Source organism: Mytilus edulis, chromosome 7 (genome assembly GCF_963676685.1).
Source record: "Mytilus edulis chromosome 7, xbMytEdul2.2, whole genome shotgun sequence".
Taxonomy (NCBI): Eukaryota; Metazoa; Mollusca; class Bivalvia; order Mytilida; family Mytilidae; genus Mytilus; species Mytilus edulis.
This window is the reverse complement of record NC_092350.1, coordinates 38,693,301-38,716,358: the sequence shown is the minus strand read 5'-3', so window position 1 is coordinate 38,716,358 and position 23,058 is coordinate 38,693,301. Positions and strand designations below refer to the sequence as shown.

Genomic DNA, 23,058 nt, shown 5'->3' with positions numbered 1-23,058 from the left:
CACAATGAACGAATAAATTGGGTATGTGATACAAAGCAAATACATAGTTAATGAACGTTTAAAGCTGGGTATTGAAAAAAAAGCCAAGAATGTATAGAACCGAAATTGTCGAAGAACTTAATATAATGACCAAAAAGTACCTTATATAATAGCCAAATTAATCTTAGTGAGGTTAACTTATAAATATTATATGGCAAACAATATGCTCATACAGTATTTGTTTTCTTTAGCTTTCAATTAGCTTGTAAAATACTGTATCATCTTCAAAGATGATTGATACTTGACAACATTGTATGCTTCATTCATATATAATGAAGATTAGGTTATTTAAACTCGTATCATGATAATTATGATTGACAGGCATGTACTAAATAGTGGTTCACATTTATTTCCACCAACTTACACTTTGCGGATGAAATGTAAGCATGTTTAAATCAAATTTACCATGTATTTTACAAATAATTATATCTGTACCCGACTATCAACTTTACTATCTGTATCAAGTTCTTTCGTTTATAATTCATGTATGTCTTTCATGTAATAAAGAATAATTATACATCGCAGTTTGAAAATTTCAGTCATGATTATCATATCGTTCAGGGTTTGCTTTTTGCATACATGTATTTCCTTTGTTCAAAAATTTGGATCATTTTATCAAAGTTTGTTGGCAGTTCTACGATTTTTCCACAGTGATTAAATAAGTTTGGACATTTAATACTAAGCATAATATGACCAATGGCATATTAAAATTACGACAAATGTCTTTGGTTGAGAAATAAAGTTAAATCATAGAATTTCATCAAAGATACAAGGCAAGCATATAACTGTGTACACCAGAAGCGCTAACGCTCCAAATAGAATCAAAAGCGGTTAAAAATCGTTACTTTTCAACATTTTCCCTTATTCACAGTTTCACAAGTCCATGGTTCTAACATTTTCCATATTACATGATAACGTTTTTCGTAACATGTGTATAAATCATCAATGAGAGGAGTTTCTAAAAACTGATAATTTCGATCGTGTTTTTTTTAAACAACAAAGATGTCCTTAAAAGATAATTTTAAATAATGTATCCTTTATCGTAACTATGAAAATTGTTTTTGACAAACGGTGTCTTTCACTGCAAAAAAAAAAAAAATACAAAACAAAGTTTACAATTTTCAATGTTCCTAGACTAACATGTTGATCGATACATTTTAAATCATGGATCAACTATTTAATATGTTACTTTTTTTCTTCGTGAGTTTCAACAACTTGTCGATTGTGACCCTGTATGTGAAAAAAATAAAATAGACATTGGCAGTACTTCAATTTCGACTTACCGCTCATGAATACGAATTGCATCGATTTTTTTTTTACTCATTTGCAAAATTCAGACACCTCTTTAGTTTAACATTATTTTACTCCATGTTTTTCAATTATATAGATCTTATATCAAATCTCGCTTGTTTGGATCCTGAAACTTGGTACATGTAAGCAATTAACAGTTATACAATTGAGCAAATATTTGATTAAGAATTTATATCTGTTGTATAAATGTTCAACCTGCCAACGGTGTCAGTTGTAAACGTTACACGATAAGGATAGCAAAATCAACATCCAAGGCAATTAAGAAATCAAATACACAGGGTTTTAAATATTACTCTGGACCTTACTGTAAACTGAATTTTAATCGAATTGTCTAACTTTTCTCTGCATGTATGTTGTTTTCTGATTTGTAAAGGTACAAGACAATTCAGTGTGTTTCAAAAGTATAAATAAACATACATGTATCTATTAAATACAATGTATGTCTATAGCGATTGGAGAGATAAACTTATAAACAGCAGCTAAACAGCCCTTAAAGGTAAATATTATTATATCATATATTATGATGCAATATGAGAAAAGCAAAATTAATGAACTAAGTACACTTCGAAGTGCCAATTTTGACACCCCCGTAAAAATAAAAATTACAAAAAACAACAAAGCAAAGCAAAGCAAATATTTTTGACGAGCCAGACTAACCTTTCTCTTATTTAATTTCTTTATGGTATCCTCAAACTTCAACAGGTTAAACTCAAACATGCTTGCAGATATTTTCACATTGCTTTCGCACATGACAGAGTAGCTTATTAATTTCGGAGTTAATCAATTAAAATTTACCAAATATAATGTAATTCACTTAAATGCATGTTGTATATTGAACAAAAATCAAAACACACGTATTCACATTGCCTTGCAAGCTCTTGAGTCCTTCAACTTTTAACTTTAATACAGTGCAGAAAGGTATATACAAATATATTAATTCTCATTCCAATTTATGTAAGCGATTTTGATTTCTTTATCAATTTGTTGTGAAGAAATTGAAAGTCTGCAAAATTATAAAATAATATGTCAAACTTGAGCAAATAAACAGACAGGCAGTCCACGTCATTTGACACGACAACACTTTTGTGAAGTTCTATTGAATTATGTTGCATTTCTTTAGCAATTAACGTCTCTGTTGACATTTTTATAGGATACTGATTGTTTCATGTTGATAATAGAGATTGACAAAAATTGACCGGGTCCGTAATTAACTTTTTTTTTAAACTCTTTGATTTTATTTTTTTGCGTTGCATAATAGCGTAATGAACTGTAAAGTCTTCATTATAAATATCGTGAAAATCAAACTTCAGCTGTTACTTACAAATTCACAATCGATCGAAAGACAATTTAAGGAAGGCAGGTTTTAATAACAAATGCATTTTTATACAAGATAACATACAATATGTTAACACAAACATTTTGTTTACTTTTAAAAAATAACAAAATATAAACTTATATCAGTTATTTGCAACAACTAATCAACTATGAAGAGTAGGTTTGGCTAAGCGTGAACACACCTTCTTTTATCTTTAAGGAGGCTCGCGGGTACAAAAATGTCTTCTATTAGTTCAACAGAAAAAAGGAAATTAACAAAAATGTATGCTTATTTCGGAGGCAGATTGTGAGCTTAAATGAACGGTGATCCCATTTTTTCATTTCATTTTTCTATTAAGTATAGGATAAAGTTCATTTATAGAAAAATATAGCGAAATCCTATATTAGAAAAAAAAAATGATTTATACCCGCGAGCCTCCTTAAGGGAGTTCGCTTTTCAGTTTCAAAGTAATTAACTTTTCAAAACACTAGTTTATATAGATAGGGGATTAATAAAGGAATCCAAAGAGCAATAAAAATATATAGGTCACGCTAAAGTTGTACTATGCTTGTTTTCGAGACAAAAGCCATTGAAATTTTGGCGGCAAAATATTCTCTCTTGACTTTTCATAGCTTTATCATTGACAAATTGAAGTTCTCATAAACTGTTAAAAAGTAATTAAAATTTTATAAGACTTTTACAGATGGCTTATCATTATACATGTAAACGATTTATAAAAAGAAAAATTGGGGTCACCGGGAATTTTTTTTAATGCATTCAAATGGATAAAACCAGAGGATTCCGAAAATCTGACAAAACATCTAAAACATGACAAGCCAGCTTCCTTAAGTCAGATAGCCCCTCAACAATGATACAAGTGTTTATGCATCTTTGGCTTTGATTTTCTCTTATTTGTTTTGAGCGTTCCAGTTAAAGGAAAACACAGAAAGTGATTTGAACGCACCACATTTATAAAGACGAGACTAGGTGTTATTTTCATTTTAAAAACAGTTAAATTCTGATTGCATATTTAATACATGTTAGAATAAATAGATTAGTTCCTTCAAAGTTGCGTAATAAGTTGACAATCTAAATAATGCCCTGACGTTCGTTTAGCTTTCAATACGATAAGTTGTTTCGTCTCTGTCGAATCAACGTCATTGTGAAAATAGCTGAAACGAATTAGTCACGTTTCCCCGTCATTTATATGTGAAGCCAACATGTTTCTTGTTGTTTAATAAAATTATATTGACAATGTGTAGTGAGATGGGTCAAAACTGATTATCACTGCAGTGAAAACAATTGCTGCACTTCAAAAGTCATGCAAATTTTTTCTGCGATTCCTTAGTGCACCCAAAATCTTGTCTGATATGATAATATGCAAGTCGTGTATGGTTTCTAATTTTATCTATCCCAGGTTCAAATTCAATGGAAACTTGAAAATGAGTTTAAGTATTTGAATTTTACATTAATGTAGTCAACATAAATGCATGTGCATTATAGCTACGATTAAGACAAAACATAAAAAACGTCATTTATTTTTGATTTCAGAGATTTATAATAGCTTTCTTTCTAGCTTTGTTGGAGATGGGTTGCGCATGAGCTAAGCATGTGTTTAGAAAGGTGTATAAACATAGGGAAGGCAATTACAGCAACACCTTTTTGTCCCTTTATAAGCTTTGAAAATAAAATTACATGTTTTTAGTCATTCAGTGCTTACATGTACCATTACAACTGAAGATAATTTTATGTATTATTGCAAATTGTAGAGGACATGGTATGATAAGGGGCGTTTTTTGTCCCCTACTTTTAATAAGCTTAAATTTCTATCAGTGATGACCTTGACAAAATACCGACTTTACTACATATTCCGGTAAAACCAAGGTCACCTAGCAACGGTGTTTTTTCTTTAATCACATATCATAATTATCACATATGCATTGCTTTACCTGTAAAAACTAGCACGTTTTTATTTGAGTAAATATTTAAAAAAAAAAATGACATAAATATTCCATTGCAACAATTTAAAGTGTTCAACATATTAACTACTTTTTAGTCGAGCAGCTGATATTTCACAACATCTAGGCCTACATTATACCATGTTGTACCGAACACATATTGTTGTGGTTATTATATTTATTCAAAAGTGGTTATTTGTAGTTTCTGAAGCTAAAGTTGTACTATGACTTTGGATCAAACTTCATATTGTTTGGCTTAGTTTTAAAACATGTAGTTCAAGATCTATATTGCGTCACAATAAATGTATTGTAACAAAGAAGTAAGAGGCATTTTCAAGCTATTTTGTAAAAAATGCATAAATTGTGGTAGAATTTACGTGTATTTTAACTCGCAAACATAATGTTAAAGTGGTTACTAGTATCCATTATAGATACTTGACCACAATGCTTTTCTACGTAGATAAAAAAAAAAAAAAAGACTCCCTATGGTTATTGCATTTTTCTCTCACAAATTCAAGACAAAACTTTCAAAAATTGCTACTTTCGTGAAATTCCTTGAAAAAGCAACACAAAGACACAAAAAAAACCATTTTGAAATCAGCATACGATCTTCTTTTTTAATATAACATTTATAAAGATAAAAGATAATATAATCCACACTTTCTGATATCTGATTACATATCCATATGAGTCGGAGTAAATGTAGTATATACAACAGTTGTACAGCAACCCAACTAAAAAAAAAATAGACGAAAATATTTTAAGTTTGAAATCGACATTTGATATTTGAAAAAAAATACAACTATATAAAATTCAAAGGACAGGTTCGATCTTTGATTTAACAAAAAAGTTAAAGTTCGAACTCGAAATTCAAACTAGACATGGAATTGGGTCTATTACTGTAACCTGGTGTCTAGACAGACTCCTAAACTTTTTTGAATGTTACTTATTTTGATTTTTTTGTCATACATGAAGACAAGAATAAATTATATATAGAATTGATTTCTTGACCACATGACGATATTTGTTCTCATAGTCATGAATTAGTCTTATAATTATAATTTTGTCTTAACAATAAGTTATAAAAATGTGTATCTTAAACACGCTTAGAATACACTTAGAATATTGTCTGTGTTTGAGATACCCAGTCGATAAGATAAAGAATCAAGATAGAGAACTACGGGAATGATAAGAATACCATTTAGCAACTGGCGTGTGCAAATTGGATATTAAGGGCTTCCAAATACCCACTCATCTGATCTAAGGTATTAAGATTATTTTTTTAAAATAGGCCCATGTAGATTTGCCTTTCATATGCAACATTTCTAGTATAAGATAACCACTTGAACAATTTGAGACGATGGAACACTAATTCATACGAGCCCTTATTTGAAATTATGAAAGATGTTCTTAAGTTCATATTACAGTCGTCAACCTATAGTTGTTAATTAATTAAATATATGCAGTAGACGAATATGCGGTCATAAAGGTGCTGACATGAATTTTTGATGTATCACTAAAGTGCTGTTAAACCCCCTGATGTCCCTATTTCTTGAATAAAATATGCAGAAGTATTCCAGCAAATTAAAGTAAATCGTCATTGCAAAACAAAGATCAAATATATGAAAACAAATAATTTGAAAGGAGACATTTGTTTGGATACAAAGGCGTCTACGCCAACAACAATAATAGAAGTAGAGTTTGATGACTTTGTAAAATGGTTTCGTTGACAAGATTGTTTTTAATATGAAATAAATATACAGTATACATATATTTAAAGTGAATACCCTGGTACATTGTACATAGCATAGCCATATTAAAATTGCCATACAACTATCATGATATAACACAATAAAAACTGAAATGTCATATTTTAGAGACTGGAAATAGTTAGAGTCAAACATTTGTAAAGAAATTGTGCCCCCTCTCCCCTGGTCTAATCTCACATAAACACAGACACAAAAGGATATAGTACAGCATATATAAGTCGTTCAATGTTAAACATAAAAACCATCTCCCCTTCCTCATGAGTAACAATAACTTATACCGTAATTTCTCAAGACATATTTTATTTCTTAACGTTATCATGCAATGACCAATTGGGAATTTATGAATACATACAGAGCATGTATTCCTACGTATAAACAATACAACATGTACAATTTACATGTAATTTGTTTGATTTATTTGCTATTTACATAATATTTGTAATTGTATAATAGCATATTAGTAAACAATTTTCTATTCACGAAGATATTGTGTCAATACTTAAAATTGATGGAACAAGTTCGATTTGCCCCGAGTCTCCAGATAATTAGTAAAAGTCTACATTCAATCACATAATTCTATGTATAACAGTAAAGGGTACTTACCGAATGTGTGTTTTTTTAAAGGATCCAATATAAATCAAAACTGTAGAAAGCTTAGTAAACCACGTAAACCATAAAACATGATATATTTTGAATCCATATTTAAATGTTTAAGTCCTCGTGTGTTCCCGCCCACAAAATCTAAATATCCTCTAAAATTTCATTTTAGTAAATAAAACACATTTTAATAAAGTTGTAAAACCTATTAAAGTTTCACTTCACAGGTAGGATGATGCTTGGGGTGTAACGAACACAAAAGTTGAAGTAGTATTTTTAACGAGGAGACCAGTTATCCGTCTATTACTCCTTCTCACCAAGCAGGTGCCTGATTAAGCATGGAATTTGCATTAGAATGCAAAAAGCATATAACCTGGTCACAGAAAACTTCTTGAGCGACTTGTAATGATTACATCACTCATTGGAACAAATTAAACTGATATAAACTTAAAAACTACTCGCCAATATTTACTATTTGTATTAGAAAATAAAATATTGAATACAGATTCATCAATATATTAACGTCTAGTTAACACCTGGCGCTACAGGCATGTCATTTTGTGTATTTAAAGCATGGATTAAAATCAATTTAGTAAATAATAATGATAACTGTTATCATATAACATCAGTCGTATATGATAATAGACAACTGATGTTTTATTGGTTTAGTAATCATAATAGATCGGTATATAGTTCAGAGTATGCAGAGATCGATATGCCATGCATGGGGTATGCTTTTGTTTACTTTAGATGAACACCCAGAGATTTATTCAGTTTACTATAAACAACGTTTAGCATATTTATAAAAAAAAACACGTCATTTTCAGGAACAAAAGTTATGTATTATATAATCTTTAATTAAAAGTAAAAAAAGTCGTCTTAACAAGTTGATATATAGGATATCATGAAAAGAACAAGTGAACGAACGAACGAACAAACAAAAATACCCATGATTAGGAGAGTTTGAGAGTTTTCAATTATTTTTTATCTTGTACATGTACGGTATAGTTATGCTAATGTTTCAATTTGTAACGATCACTTCATGCCATAGTTGCTTCAACTTAGTTACATGTACGTATGTAACTTTAAACATTTTAATTGAAAGATATAAGCTGTTGAATCTGCTTTTAGTAGGATTATTAACGGGAAAAAATGTTTATATGAATTAATGTATTTTAATTTATTACTTGCAGTTTATTTTGTTTGGTTGATTAATCGATTGTTTATTACATGTTTGGCTGATAAACATGCATCATGCATGTCAACCAGTGTAAAACATTAAATTGATTGATCTAAGATAAACTCCGAATATGCAACGAAAACGTCAATTGACATAGCAAAAAGGTCTTGAAGTATAGGTTATAGATATTTCATATCTTTTGGATAGTTTTGTGGTGTATCGTAAATTATACCATAGCTTTTGTTGAAACCCCCGGCAATAACCTCACGAGACGAAGTCGAGTGAGGTTGCCGAGGGGTTTCAACAAAAGCTATGGTATAATTTACGATACACCACAAAACTATCCAAAAGATATGAAATATCTGTTTTAACCTATCGCATATATTGCTGTTTAAAAATGTTTATTTCATATATGTTTGTTAGTTTACTTTAAAAAAAACTTTTATAAGAATCAGTCAAATTACCCTTTATGGACCTTACACATTAAGCTCCGCCTTCTTTCTGAAATAAGCCCGGGCTTCTTTAACAGCGGGAACATCAGTAAGACAAGATTTTTCGACATCGATGGATGCACATCTACATTGGTGACGGGTAACGTTACAGACAAAAGAAATTGGATGTTCTGCATATGGCTGCAAGAGATATTTAAAAAGTTTTCCGGAACCCCAGATTAAAAGTTGAACTGCAAAGGGTTAGTGTATTTTTTTATTTTATCAAAATGTTCAATGTTCGAAATGTTTAAATTTTTATTGTTAATTAATTTTATAATTCTCTGGAAATTTTAATCTCAAGAACCTTTTAGTGAGTTTGGATGAAAAATTCCACGTTTTAATTTGTACCAGAAGCCCAAGTCATGCATTAATTAACAAGGATTTCAAAATGTCCACGATTAAAATCGCATGTGATGTATATTCTAGATAATTTAAAAAAAATGTTCAGCCTCATTTAAAGAAACCTATGTTCAGCTTCATTTAAAGGAACCTATCTATTTTTAATTCTCAAACATAGTTGTTATTACTTAAGCAACCTCGTTAACAGTTTAGATTTACATCAAATCGGATGAGAATCCAGGATTTTTAAAGGGGGAGGGGTCTAGCAAGTCAACTTTATTTAAAAAAAAAAACAAGAATGTGTCCCCAGTACACGAATGCCCCACTCGCACTATCATTTTCAATGTTCAGTTGACCGTGAAATTGGGGTAAACCCTCTAATTTGGCAGTAAAATTAAAAAGATCATATCATAGGGAACATGTATACTAAGTTTGAAGTCGATTGGACTTCAACTTCATCAAAAACTACCTTAACCAAAAACTTTAACCTGAAGCGGGACAGACGTACGAACGAACGGACGGACGAACGGACGCACAGACCAGAAAACATAATGCCCCTCTACTATCGTAGGTGGGGCATAAAAAGGACTACGCATCAACCATACATGAAGCTCCTTGAAAAGGGCGTGCCTTCCACTCCCTTCTACCCAAAAAAAAATCTGCCTCGGCAATTTTAAAACCTTTTACGCAATATATTCATGTAGCTGTACAGTGGAGGCGATGGGACTACAATCTAAGTAGACATCTGAATCACCGAAAATCAACTTATATAAAAATGTATAATTTGATAATTAAATTTTAACACATTTGTACCTTTTTTTAAATTTGTTCTTGACAATTTTTTGTTTATTTAAAAATATAGGGACAACGGAGTTGGTGTACGTGGGTTCGATTCCCACCCTAGGCATTCATTTATATCGGCTGGTGCAAAGCGGGCAGTTTAGCTTAGTGGCCCCACATTGACTCTGTTGTTCATATGTCAATTAAAAAATTCAGGCGGCCTCGTTCAGGTCTTACCATCTTTGTTTTTCTTTTCGAAAATCATACACAACAAAACCATGGTATAATTGTGAAAATTATACCATAGATAGCTATGGTATAATTTTCGGTTATTGAGATTTATACTCTTGTTGCATTCCCATAGGTTACATTGTACAGCTATAGGTTAAATATTTGATACTGACGTTGTTTATCATCTAACGTGTTATGGTATTCTTTAATTTATCTTTATGAATTGTACTTTTACTGTTTAGTCTGTTTAGATGGCATCCATTTGACGTAACTCTGTACTTATACATCCCGTCATTGTATTATTGTTCTATGATAGTTTTTGTATTCTTGTCTTTCATTTTTTTCTAATACTTTGTCTATATGCCGTTTTGAGTTTCTTAGTTACATATAACGTGCCTCTGTACTTATAAATCACGTCATTGTGTTATTGTGCAATGGTAAATGTTTGTTCACATATTTGTTTGTTTTTATAGTGATTAAGATAATGACACAATGTTGACTGCTGTACCCCTATTTTTGACATTTTTACCTATTATGTCTATTTGTTTTGTTCACACATTGTTGTCAATGTAACGGGATTGTATGTGACTGTCATACAAGTGAGAGGTTTATCTAGCTATACAACCAGGTTTAATTCATCATTTTCTACATAAGAACATGTCTGTTCCAAGTCAGGAATATGACAATTGTTGTCCATTCGTTTGATGTGTTTGAGCTTTCGCTTTTGTCATTTGATTAGGGACTTTTTGTTTTGAATTTTCCTCGGAGTTGAGTATTTTTATGATTTTACTTTTTGCAACCGAGTCTCTAAAAGCCACAATAATATGACAAAAGTTAAGTCAAATTCGAAACCAATTTCCTACTAACCACTGAAAAGAAAAGACATTCGAAAAATCATTTCAAGGAATAAACACTATTTAAAACTAATTAAAAGCTAGTTTATCAACAAAATAACAAACCACAGATTTTATTCACACGGAAAAGTCACATTACCATGTTGCCATGGTTCTGAACCAAAAAACCCATTTTCTTCTGATTTCTTTCTGATTTGAAAGTTAATTTTCTGTGAAATACTGGATATGAATTAAAAGGAGATGTAGTGTATTTATTTCATTTGGAGGGAATGGGTTGTTTGAGAACTGAGAATTATTTTCCCATTCTTTTTAGATTGGTGAAACATGTATTGACATATTGTTTTTCACAACACAACAGTAAAATAGATAGACACCGTACTGTATTGATCTGCTATCATGTTTGGACTAAATAAACTATATATGCGAAAAGGTTCCGTACTGTTTAGATTGTAAAACATTATCACACACCCATCATCTATTAACTCCAGTTTGTTTTTTTCGTTTGTTTTGTTTTGTTTTGTTTGTTTAGGTTGGGTTTTTTTTAGTGGGGGGAAAGAGGCATTTAAATATTTCCTTGCTGTTTTTTGTGTTCTTTTATATTTGTCTGCCACTCAAATTATCCGTCCAATTTAGACAAACGTTGAAATAGTATAATGATATTGTTGTTTCATTGGAATCTTCTATCATATTTTCTACTTTAATACCCCCATAATACAACATTGATTGAGGGTTGCTTGCTCAAAGTCTAGTGGCAAATATTATATGCATATTCGAGATGAAAACAAATCAAATTTAATACCGTTCGTACATGTAGGTTATGCAAGGTAGGTAGAACGGCGGTAAAGTTAAAGCAGCTCAGTAGTAATCACTTCTATGTTGACATGATTTATCATTGATTTTTATACTAGGAGTAGATTACTTTGTTGTACTTGACAGAATCTTTGGGAATTTCGGGTCCTCAAAATGCTCTTCGTACTTTATTTGACCTTGCAAAAAAAAATGATTTAAGCGATACTGATGAGTCTTCTGTAGAGGAAATGCACGGCTTGCGTACACATTTTAAATCCTGGTATCTATCAAGGGTTTACTGCCACTGGAAAGTCACGAAGGCATGATGGAAAGACTGACTTAAGCCTTCACCAAGAGAGTTTTTTTAATTATGCAATTGCAAAATAAAGGTAACTATGATAAATTGATGCAGACATTTTGCATTGCAATATAATTCGTGTATACCTTTAGAGTTTTAATCAAAGCACTCATCCTACATAATGCATCAGACTTAACGACTCCATTCTGTGTATTTAAACATAAAAAAGAATGGACGCAGAGCAGACCCCATTCTTAAAACATAAGAAAAACAGGACGCAACTCCAGTAAGTGTTTAACTGTGAGGTGGCAGAGGTATACAAAGATTACCATATTTCCGTAACAGAGTCTATTAAACCGATAAATAGAAATTAAAACATTTTCAAACCATGTAAAACGTTTACTGTTATTATCCATATCATAATTAATAAGTTTGCTTAAGAAAAGAAGCTTTAAATTTTATAGTTTTATAAAGTGAAGGGAGTGTGCGTACCAATATTGACCGTTATAAGAGTGGAATGATATAGAGAAATAAGTTCTTCAAATTCACTGTTGATGAAATGTCACTTGGTAAATTTTCCTCCTAAGGTCAAAAAGTTTAGATTGAATTGATCCAAGTTAATAAGTCTAAAGGGGGATGGTTTCATTTTCATAAAGTCAGTAATGTGAGAAAATTGAAGATTACAAGATGTTTACGAGCTTGAACTTTACACTTCGATAGAAAAATACCATTGTCATTCGAGTTGAATTTTAGTTTATTTATGGAAAGTGCACACGTATATATCATGCGTCAAATGACCATATCTAATTTTGACAATATTTGACGATCAAAGGTTAGACATACATGTAAACTCACGCATCCCTGTTCTATACAAACACACAACAATACATACTCGAAATTGAAAAGTTGAAATCATCTTGACAATGACTTTAACTGCGCCTTTACCAGGTGGGGAATGTGAAAATTGTAAACAACTTTCTAATATCGATTAGATTATTTAGGGTTTTTTTCATTCTTTTTACTTATATTGTTTGGTGTGACATCAAGTTTAAAATAGTGAATTATTTACTGGTGCATTTCATTCAGATCAAATATTTGCCTCTATCAATAACCCAAGCCTTTCGAAATTAATGTAAAATTATTTTTAAGTCGCTTGATAATCCCACAAAATTGCAATTTCGACAATACATTAACCAATTACTTCACACAGCAATATGATATTGGAAGGTACTTTTACAACTCTTAAATGGAGGTACAATCAGACAATACAATTGGAAATTTAAGAACTCCTGAACTTAAGGTGCACCAACCGTCGTGCGATTCAAACGTCAAATTCAATGGCTAAATCACAAGATATTTTTATTCAAAACATGACAACGTCGGTAATGGTGTTAAATGAACGTTAGCATGCGAGGATTATGTATGAAAAGTAAACTGGGACACTGGGAAAATGTAGTGAAAAACAAATTTGTGATGAAAAATGGAATATTAAACTTTCGTGAATCACATGACCGTGCACATATAAGGCCTCAGAACACAATTATTCTTCCCCTTGAATTCAATGCATTTTTTTTTTTATTAATGTCAAGTTGAATTAAAAAATTTGCACCGCTGCAAACATGTGTTGAAATCAATTTATCTGCTTATAGACCAGTATTATTCTAATAAATGGACAATCCATCAGTGCTTTTTCTTTTGGGAGCCCTATTTGCATGCCATTGGTATGAATGAATGAGGAAGGCTAATTTCTGCCCTTCTTTCATTTTGACCAAATCACTACTTTCACTTTTAACAATATTTTTATCCACATGATTTACTTATCTCAATGTATATGCAACTGAAAGGACCACTTAAATAGTAAACATTTCAAAGATAACAGTTGACAGATTACTTATGAAGAAATAACCCATATAATAATTAGGAACAAAGGGAATTAATTGTGGTCTTAGGCCATAACATGCAACATGTGCAAGTTTTTGGAATAATTTTGATCGGTGAAACTCTTGACCAACAGCTTGAAATGCGAGACATTTAAAACGTTTGAGAGCATTAAGACTAAAAAGAGAAAAGAATTGAAATTTCAAATAATATTGGGTCGACGTTCTCTCAAAGAGAATGAGTTTTAGAATAATTCATTAAGAAAAGAGATCAGGTGCGCGCTGTCTTGATTAACTTCTCACAACCTTGGTCGTGACATATATTTTGCTTCGTCAATTACGATACTGTTATTTGAGCTATTTGTTAGCTATCAAACAAATTAAAAACCGGGAAAAAACACATTAGAAAAACGAGGAAATTTCTCAAGTTGCTAATAAAAATCTTAAATAAACGAAGAATAGACAAAATAAAATAAAAGATATTCGTTATAAGCATATGCACTATGTGTTTTTGCAATCAGGAAAACGTTGAAGGCTAAATTAATCATTTCCTAGTTGTAAAATACTCAAAAGAAATAATGAGACAACAAGCAAAAACATGAAAATGAAAAACAATTATGTTCGCAAGCAATGCAAATCAAAACGCAAAATACTAAGATACTATGTTTAGGACGTCTTAACATAAGATGTGTCTGAGATAGTTTCGAGACACAACTTAAGATTGTCCTAATTGGATCCTAAGTCCATCCTAAAATTGGTCTTATCTATGATTTAGGACGAATCTTGGGATACTTTCGAGAACACCACCCCTGGTGTTTTGTTAAAATGTTTGCAAGGCATTCATTTATGTAACAAGCATATTAATATGATGTGAAACATGTGTTAAGTTGTACTTTTGGTCAAATTATAAAGCTTAGAAGATAATATAACATATATAAATCAAAAGTTTCACTTATTTCAAATCTTCATTATAAGAAACATTATAAATAACCGTTAGTTATATATGCTGGTAAATTATACTAATGATGTCAACCTTGACGCGATATGAAGATATTTGTGGAAACTTTATATAATGTCATGATATTTTCTCTAACAAACTAGTTTGGTCATGCATGTAGTACTCAAGGGGATACTGTGGAGGATTATGTAATAATTTTGTTCAGCTTATTTCATTTTATAAACATTTACTTTCGAGGCATAAATTTCTGTTCCGATTGCCTCAAATAATAATAATGAATTTTAAAAGTTAATATTAAAAATATGGCTGCATTAATGTTTAATAATTTTATGTAAAACTCAAAAGAAATCTCGTTTTTTGTATGCAACACCTTACATTTTGTGGTAATTTATTCAACAAAACAACATAATTAAATGTTGAAATTAGGCAAATCATGTTTGAAAATGATCTGGACAGTTGTTTACCATCAAAGTTGGTAAATATTCACGGTTCAGCTACAGTGCATGTTTTAATCTGATATGTTTATTGTTGGTACTGACATAAAAATATGTAACCAGAAAAAAAAATCAACTTTCTATGGATTCTGGAACACACAGAAAGCAAATGCAAGAACTCTTTCAATCAAAGCGAAAGAAACAAGCCCGGTTGGTTTCTAAAAATAATTTTTATTAAAGAATAACACATTTACTGTTTTACAGAAAACATGAAAGGTTTCTGGAATGCATTTTCGGTAAGAAACGCCATTGAAAATCTTTTAATGAATCAAAAACAAAAAAGGCCTATACCGCAAACTTTACACGAAGGACGCATAACCTTACTTTTAGAGCATTCACACAATTCATTAACCAAATCCGGGTAGGAAGAGAGAAATACATTGAGGTTGATATGTGAAATAATGAAATGTATTTTAAATTTAAAACGACGTTAATATCTAATTTTATTTCTTTGATTAAGCGCATATGTAAGATTAGAGAAACCTTACCTTAAACAAAATACGATCTTTGGAATATAAAGCATGAACTTAAATCCATATTATGATATAAACTCTCTACACTAATATATCTCCATCAAAGGGTAGTTCCGTATTTCTCACTCAAGTCTGTTTACGTTAAGTATTGAACACCAGACAAATTACTCAAGATTTGGCAGATTAATCTGACAAAATTCAAAAGAGGAAAATGTCAAATGCTGGTAATTCATTTTAGGAATATCAATAGATATCTACAGGAAAAGAATAACCTCCTGTGAAATTAATAGAGGACTGTTTACCAGTATCTTGTAAAATTAAAATTAAATCAACATGGAATCAAGCAAATCATATACTATGACTTTCGTTTATTTAAGGGGATTGAATACAATAAAATGATACCGGATCATTCACTAAGTATAAAAGACTATTCATTTCTGTTTTTTTTAAAGAAACAAAATATAATATTTTCTGGATTGATTTACGATATCAAATCAATACATGTAATAAAAATAAAGATATATATTAAAGTAATTCATAAATGTTTATGATTTTTATTATAATGTAAAGGCGTACGGTAAAAAAAAAATGAGTATACAAACAACTAGGTTGATTATGTTTTTATTACAAGTTTTCAAGATTATTGGGTATAATTATATTAAAACAATTCAGACATCAACATTAATCAGCAGTAATTAGCGTTTTCTTTCAATTGACTGTGATCCTAACAAGTTTTTCATCTTGTGTAATAACAAATAGTTACATACACAACGGTACAAGCCGATCCCCAAGCTGATACATACAAACTTTGTTTTTCTTTTAAGTTCTTAAAATTTCTTAAATTGAGAAATGTTGTTTGATTTGCCGAATCCTATCTATAAAAGAGAAGACATGGAAGTAAGTAATTATTGAAATGACAGTCTAATAAATTCTTCAATAAAAAAAATATACGAAACTGTTATTAAATATTGTCATCTGCTGTAGCGATTCTTCTCTGTTATATGTACTCAACATTTCCTTTCTTGCAATAAAGAATAATGGATACTCATATAACTTGTGTTTTTTCTACACACAACTATTCAAAATACTGTCAAATTTATGAAAAATATATCGATATAGGAAGATGTGGTGTGATTGCAAATTCCATTTATACTGTGTCACAATTTCCTCCAAGATCAATATAGTTATTTCTTATTTTATTATGGGGCCGGATCGACTTGGGGCCGGATCGACGTGGGCCGGATCGACTTGGGCCGGATCGACTTTGGGCCGGATTGACTTGGGGCCGGATCGGTTTGGGGCCGGAACGACCGGATACCTCACCCAATATTTTCTGGATTGATTAACGATATCAAATCAATACATGTTCTATACTGCATGTATGAGTACCTACAAAACAAAATTGTATTCAAATAATAACATAGAACCACTGCTTGTTAGCGACCTGGTTTGTTAGCGACATTGTTTTTAAATGACCAGTCATCAGTTTCACAAAGAATCTAACGACCAAAGTTAATGGTTACTCAAGATTAAATCAACATTACGATCAACGTAAGTCGTAAGAATTTTAGTAAAACTGATCACAGGTCCCTTGATTTTTTTGTTACTTGATTTTTTTTTATCGCATACATGTATACGTATAGTGGTGGGTAATATGAGAAGGGAGATTGTCAGAATTCCAGAGTAAATCACATATATTCATCTTTACTAGCCAAGGGTTACGATCCACTTAATTCCCTCCGAGATGTCACAGGTCGTTGACTAGCGAAGATGCATATATTTGATAGTAACAGAAAAATCTTAACACGTACAAGTAGTCGCCAGTCCACGTTACTATCTACACAAATGAACGATTAATTCATAGATTGTCGCTTCAGTGGCAAATACATCGTCTATATTTAGGACGAGAAAAAAATTACCAATAAATTCAATAGGAAGTTTTTGTTATAGAGACCGTGTGTCGGACAAAATTATACTGCCACTTGGAAATGAGGACATACATGTATATTGATATGGACAGAAATTTAGCTTTGAAACAGGTTACCTACAACCCCCAAATCACAAAAAGTTGTTGGAATTGTTCTAAGTATGAGAGAAAGTGACACTCTCTCTACATGATGAAGTAGATTTAATGTCCCAGTTCTGACCGGACGTGGCTGCGTACTTGTAAATCCCGTACAACCAAACACACGCCCTTCTTGGGCAAGGGTTAGCTGGTCGGAAAAATCTGTTGTGATCATAATATTTCTATTCACCCTTAGGACTCGCAAGCGAGTAAATCATATCTCGAAACCCTTCGTAGTTTTGATTTGTACATGTACACATTTTACTAATGAATTGGGATGCATCAAATTTATAAAGTGTTCTTTTCATAGTTTTATTTGAAGATCAACGAGTACGTTTGTACAGGAAACTATTTAAGGTTTTAGCTGTCGATATAAGTGAGACATTTAGATCTTTATATCAAACAAAGACATTTTCACGCAACGGTATAACGAACAATTTCTTTGTTGTACGTAATACCACTGAGCAATGTCTATTGATATCTCATTAGTTTAAATATCACAAACGATACGGTTCAAATGTCAAATGGTAAAAAAAAGAACAAATCTTCATGATATCCTTAAAAATATCGGATATCAATGATAATCTATTTCTTAATATATAATCTATAACAATCGATGTGCCTGTATATGAATGGGATTATCGCAAACTTAAAACGAAATGTAGGCGTTAAGAAATGGTTGATATGACAACAAAAACTTTTCTGTAAAAAATTAAAACAACATTGGAGGCAAAAAAGTAGAAATACTTTTAGATGTTTCACTTGTTATACAGTTAAGCATTTGGAAAGTTGTTTCATTTGCAATCATACCAGATCTCCTTTTTATTTTATAGACTAAACTAGTTAGTGTTGTAACAAGGTGGCGCTGTTGAATTTGTAACATGTGATGTTACAAAAACAAAAATTTCATTGATGTAAAAAACGTCTATATTGTTTTTGTTTACTATATTTGATCAAAACAATGTGATAACTCTATGATAGATTCTCAAGTGAGCTAAAATGAGCAAAATAAAATATCATAAGATATACAAACATGTAAACGCTTTTAACAAAATTGTAAAGATATTATCTCGGTTATAGAAGATATAATTTGACAGGCCTTGTTATAACCATATTTAGTGTCAGTACAGTCTTGGATCAATTTATAGCAGACACAAAGCGGCACGAGATATAGCAGACGTAAAGCAGCACGAGACAGTTGTACTATTTCAGATCGAGGTAATAATGATTGGAATGTTCATCAGAACTACAATGATGGCATTATTATATTCCATTTAAATAATTATATATTGTTTCTGAATATGATATACTATATATATTTTTATAAATATGGAAGAAGAACTTATTTTTGTATGTATACATATAGCATCGACATTAATGCGATCACGCTTCAGACTCGTTGAATACTAGCATGGTAATTTGAATGCATATACTAAATTATACAGACTTTTTTCGAAGATGAATTAGTTTGGAAATGCATTATGGATATTGCCGACTGGCAAAATTGGACAAGTAACTTTTATTGGTGCGTTTGCAATGAGATTATCATTTCCCCATGCGTCACACTTTTATAGATAGATGTCAAACGAGAAAATGTCAAAGGATTAAATTGGAAGAAAATACCTGAAATATGTGCAAAAATTATGAAGCTTTTCATGCAAGTTTTCGACCGAAAAATAAGGAACTGGGCCCATAGATTTGGGGACATGAGGATTTTGGAAATGAATATCCTGGTCGAGTAAGAAGTAAAAACAGTAAGCTTGCCAAAATCAACGACAAAAATTAATATTCTGCAAGACAAAACTCTGCAATAAATATATTAACTCACGTCAGCATTAGATGTTACAAGAAAGTCCCCCTATCCGCCCTAAATAATCGTCCCCTAATTATAAAATCTCTAAACATGTAAAATATACAATAATAAACATTGAAATGAGGCATATCCAAGTAAATTCTCAGACAGATTAAGACACCCATTCATGTTTGTGTTTTGTAATCGATTACGACATCATGAACCTTTTGAAAACTCGTATATCAATAACAGTTGAGAAAACACTTCAGATCTTTTAAAAATCGAAATATAAATTGGAGCTGACTAGTTTACTATTCTTGAGAGGTTAAATAAGAGCTATGTCAACGTTTATATCACTAGAGTCCCACATATCCTGTAAAAACACAACCATATTAGGTTTTGACGAATGTAGTAGACATTTGTAAACGAGCGAAAAAAGTTTGTTATGAAGCTGCCTTGGTCAAATTGATAGATTAATTTATTATCTGATAGATTGACTAGAAATTTAATTTTAACGATTAATATTGTCGACTCTAGATGACCTTTGCTATTTATTATATTTCCTTTTTGGTAATATAAATAGCTTCTAACATTTCTATGTATAGGTTAAAGATATGGATGCAAATCCAATAAAGCGCTTCGAAGGCTTCACATTTATAACGACTAGTGGTAAAATCATATTAAAGGGGCATTTTGCTACGAGATATACAATTTAAAAGAAAAATTGTGCAATCATTACTGGAATTGAAATAGCGAAAGAATAATTAGCCTTTAGCAGCCTATTTGGTTCGATTTTTTCAAAATGAAAAAATAAATATTCGTCCCACACAAACTTTTCTTATACAGGTAACGACAATGATAATAATACTTTTTAACCTACAATATGAAATCAAACAGACCTAGAAAAATCTAATAGCGTGGTCGCTATCTGTTTATATTTATATTTATGTTTATATTTGGTTATATGACTGTCAGCAATCTTCGAAGGTCATCTCGATGGTTAATGATGACAAACATACAAACGCATTATTGATACATATATTAGAGCCCCCTGTTTTGTTAATTATTTGTATCAGACTTCTTTTAATTCGGATATACGTTTTAGAATGTTATAAATCAAATATGAACATTTGAGTCAAATCGGTGAACAAGAATTCGACAGCCAATTCCCTTTAAATTATTAGAATTGCTAACTTAAGAAAGTTTGATTCATAGCACCTCGACACATTTTGTATCTTTTGCTACATGCATTTATCATACCTCATACGATCTATGAATTATACATGTAGATGCATTATGCCTTTATGGGGTGTACGTTATACAATTTTCATTGCACGTAAAACAATCCAGGTGCTATAAATGCAATCTAAATTGCACGTCAAACAATCCAGGAGCTATAAATGCAATCTACATTGCACGTCAAACAATCCAGGAGCTACAAATGCAATCTACATTGCACGTCAAACAATCCAGGAGCTATAAATGCAATCTACATTGCACGTCAAACAATCCAGGAGCTATAAATGCAATCTACATTGCACATTAAACAATCCAGGAGCTATAAGTGCAATCTACATTGCACGTCAAACAATCCAGGAGCTATAAATGCAATCTACATTGCACGTCAAACAATCCAGGAGCTATAAATCAAATCTACATTGCGGGTCAAACAATCCAGGAGCTATAAATGCAATCTACATTGCACGCCAAACAATCCAGGAGCTATAAATCTAATCTACATTGCACATTAAACAATCCAGGAGCTATAAATGCAATCTACATTGCACGTCAAACAATCCAGGAGCTATAAATGCAATCTACATTGCACGTCAAACAATCCAGGAGCTATAAATGCAATCTACATTGCACGGCAAACAATCCAGGAGCTATAAATGCAATCTACATTGCACGTCAAACAATCCAGGAGCTATAAATGCAATCTACATTGCACGTCAAACAATCCAGAAGCTATGAATCAAATCTACATTGCACGCCAAACAATCCAGGAGCTATAAATGCAATCTGCATTGCACGTCAAACAATCCAGGTGCTATAAATGCAATCTATATTGCACGTCAAACAAACCAGGTGCTATAAATGCAATCTACATGCACGTCAAACAATCCAGGAGCTACAAATCCAATCTATATTGCACGTCAAACAATCCAGGAGCTATAAATGCAATCTACATTGCACGTCAAACAATCCAGGTGCTATAAATGCAATCTATATTGCACGTCAAACAATCCAGGAGTTATAAATGCAATCTACATTGCACGTCAAACAATCCAGGAGCTATAAATCAAATCTACATTGCACGCCAAACAATCCAGGAGTTATAAATGCAATCTGCATTGCACGTCAAACAATTCAGGTGCTATAAATGCAATCTATATTGCACGTCAAACAAACCAGGTGCTATAAATGCAATCTATATTGCACGTCAAACAATCCAGGAGCTACAAATCCAATCTACATTGCACGTCAAACAATCCAGGAGCTATAAATGCAATCTACATTGCACGGCAAACAATCCAGGAGCTATAAATGCAATCTACATTGCACGTCAAACAATCCAGGAGCTATAAATGCAATCTACATTGCACGTCAAACAATCCAGAAGCTATAAATCAAATCTACATTGCACGCCAAACAATCCAGGAGCTATAAATGCAATCTATATTGCACGTCAAACAAACCAGGTGCTATAAATGCAATCTATATTGCACGTCAAACAATCCAGGAGCTACAAATCCAATCTACATTGCACGTCAAACAATCCAGGAGCTATAAATGCAATCTACATTGCACGTCAAACAATCCAGGTGCTATAAATGCAATCTGTATTGCACGTCAAACAATCCAGGAGTTATAAATCAAATCTACATTGCATAACATACAACCAAGAAGTTATACATTCAATCTATATTGCACGTCCAACATTCGAGGAGCTATGGATGCTATCTACATTTCACGTCAAACAATATACAATCCAGGAGTTATACGTGCAATCTACATTGCCGGTCATACAATCCAGGAGCTATAAGTGCAATCTATACCAACCGCACATATAGCCACATACTCAATATAGATTAACCGACTAATCTCTCGGTTAGACGAGTGACGGCCGTGGTGTTTATACAAGAAATTATACTGCATTAGATATTTTTTCATAAATAGCACACAAGCACGAAGCACATTTTCATATATTTATAACTGACAATATTTAAGGCAGATATTTGATTTATAAAAAAAACAACATATGTTTTATCATTACAACGCCAATTTCAACTTTCTATTTATAAATGATTAAAATATAATGTGTTAATTCAAATTGTAATTTCTTGAAGTATGTCAAATGGTAATATGTATATTACTAACAAAATACAAACAGCTGTATAACTATTCTGTTTTACTAATGTGAACGAGGCCAATAAGGTACCGGTTC

At 31.6% G+C, this 23,058-nt stretch overlaps 1 protein-coding gene across 3 annotated transcripts in view; it reads right to left on the bottom strand.

Annotated features, from left to right (window-relative positions):
- LOC139481412 (uncharacterized) overlaps positions 1–23,058 on the bottom strand; it is a 57,492-nt gene that overhangs the window by 30,905 nt on the left and 3,529 nt on the right. Inside the window, exon 1 of one of the 3 annotated variants that reach the window (XM_071264735.1) lies at positions 15,769–15,914. The exons of 1 other annotated variant lie outside the window; for it this stretch is intronic. The gene's annotated coding sequence lies outside the window, so the exon portion shown is untranslated. Of the gene's footprint in view, positions 1–6,995; positions 7,428–15,768; positions 15,915–23,058 lie in introns of those variants that run through there. One more of the 3 variants, XM_071264734.1, reaches the window with a different exon arrangement.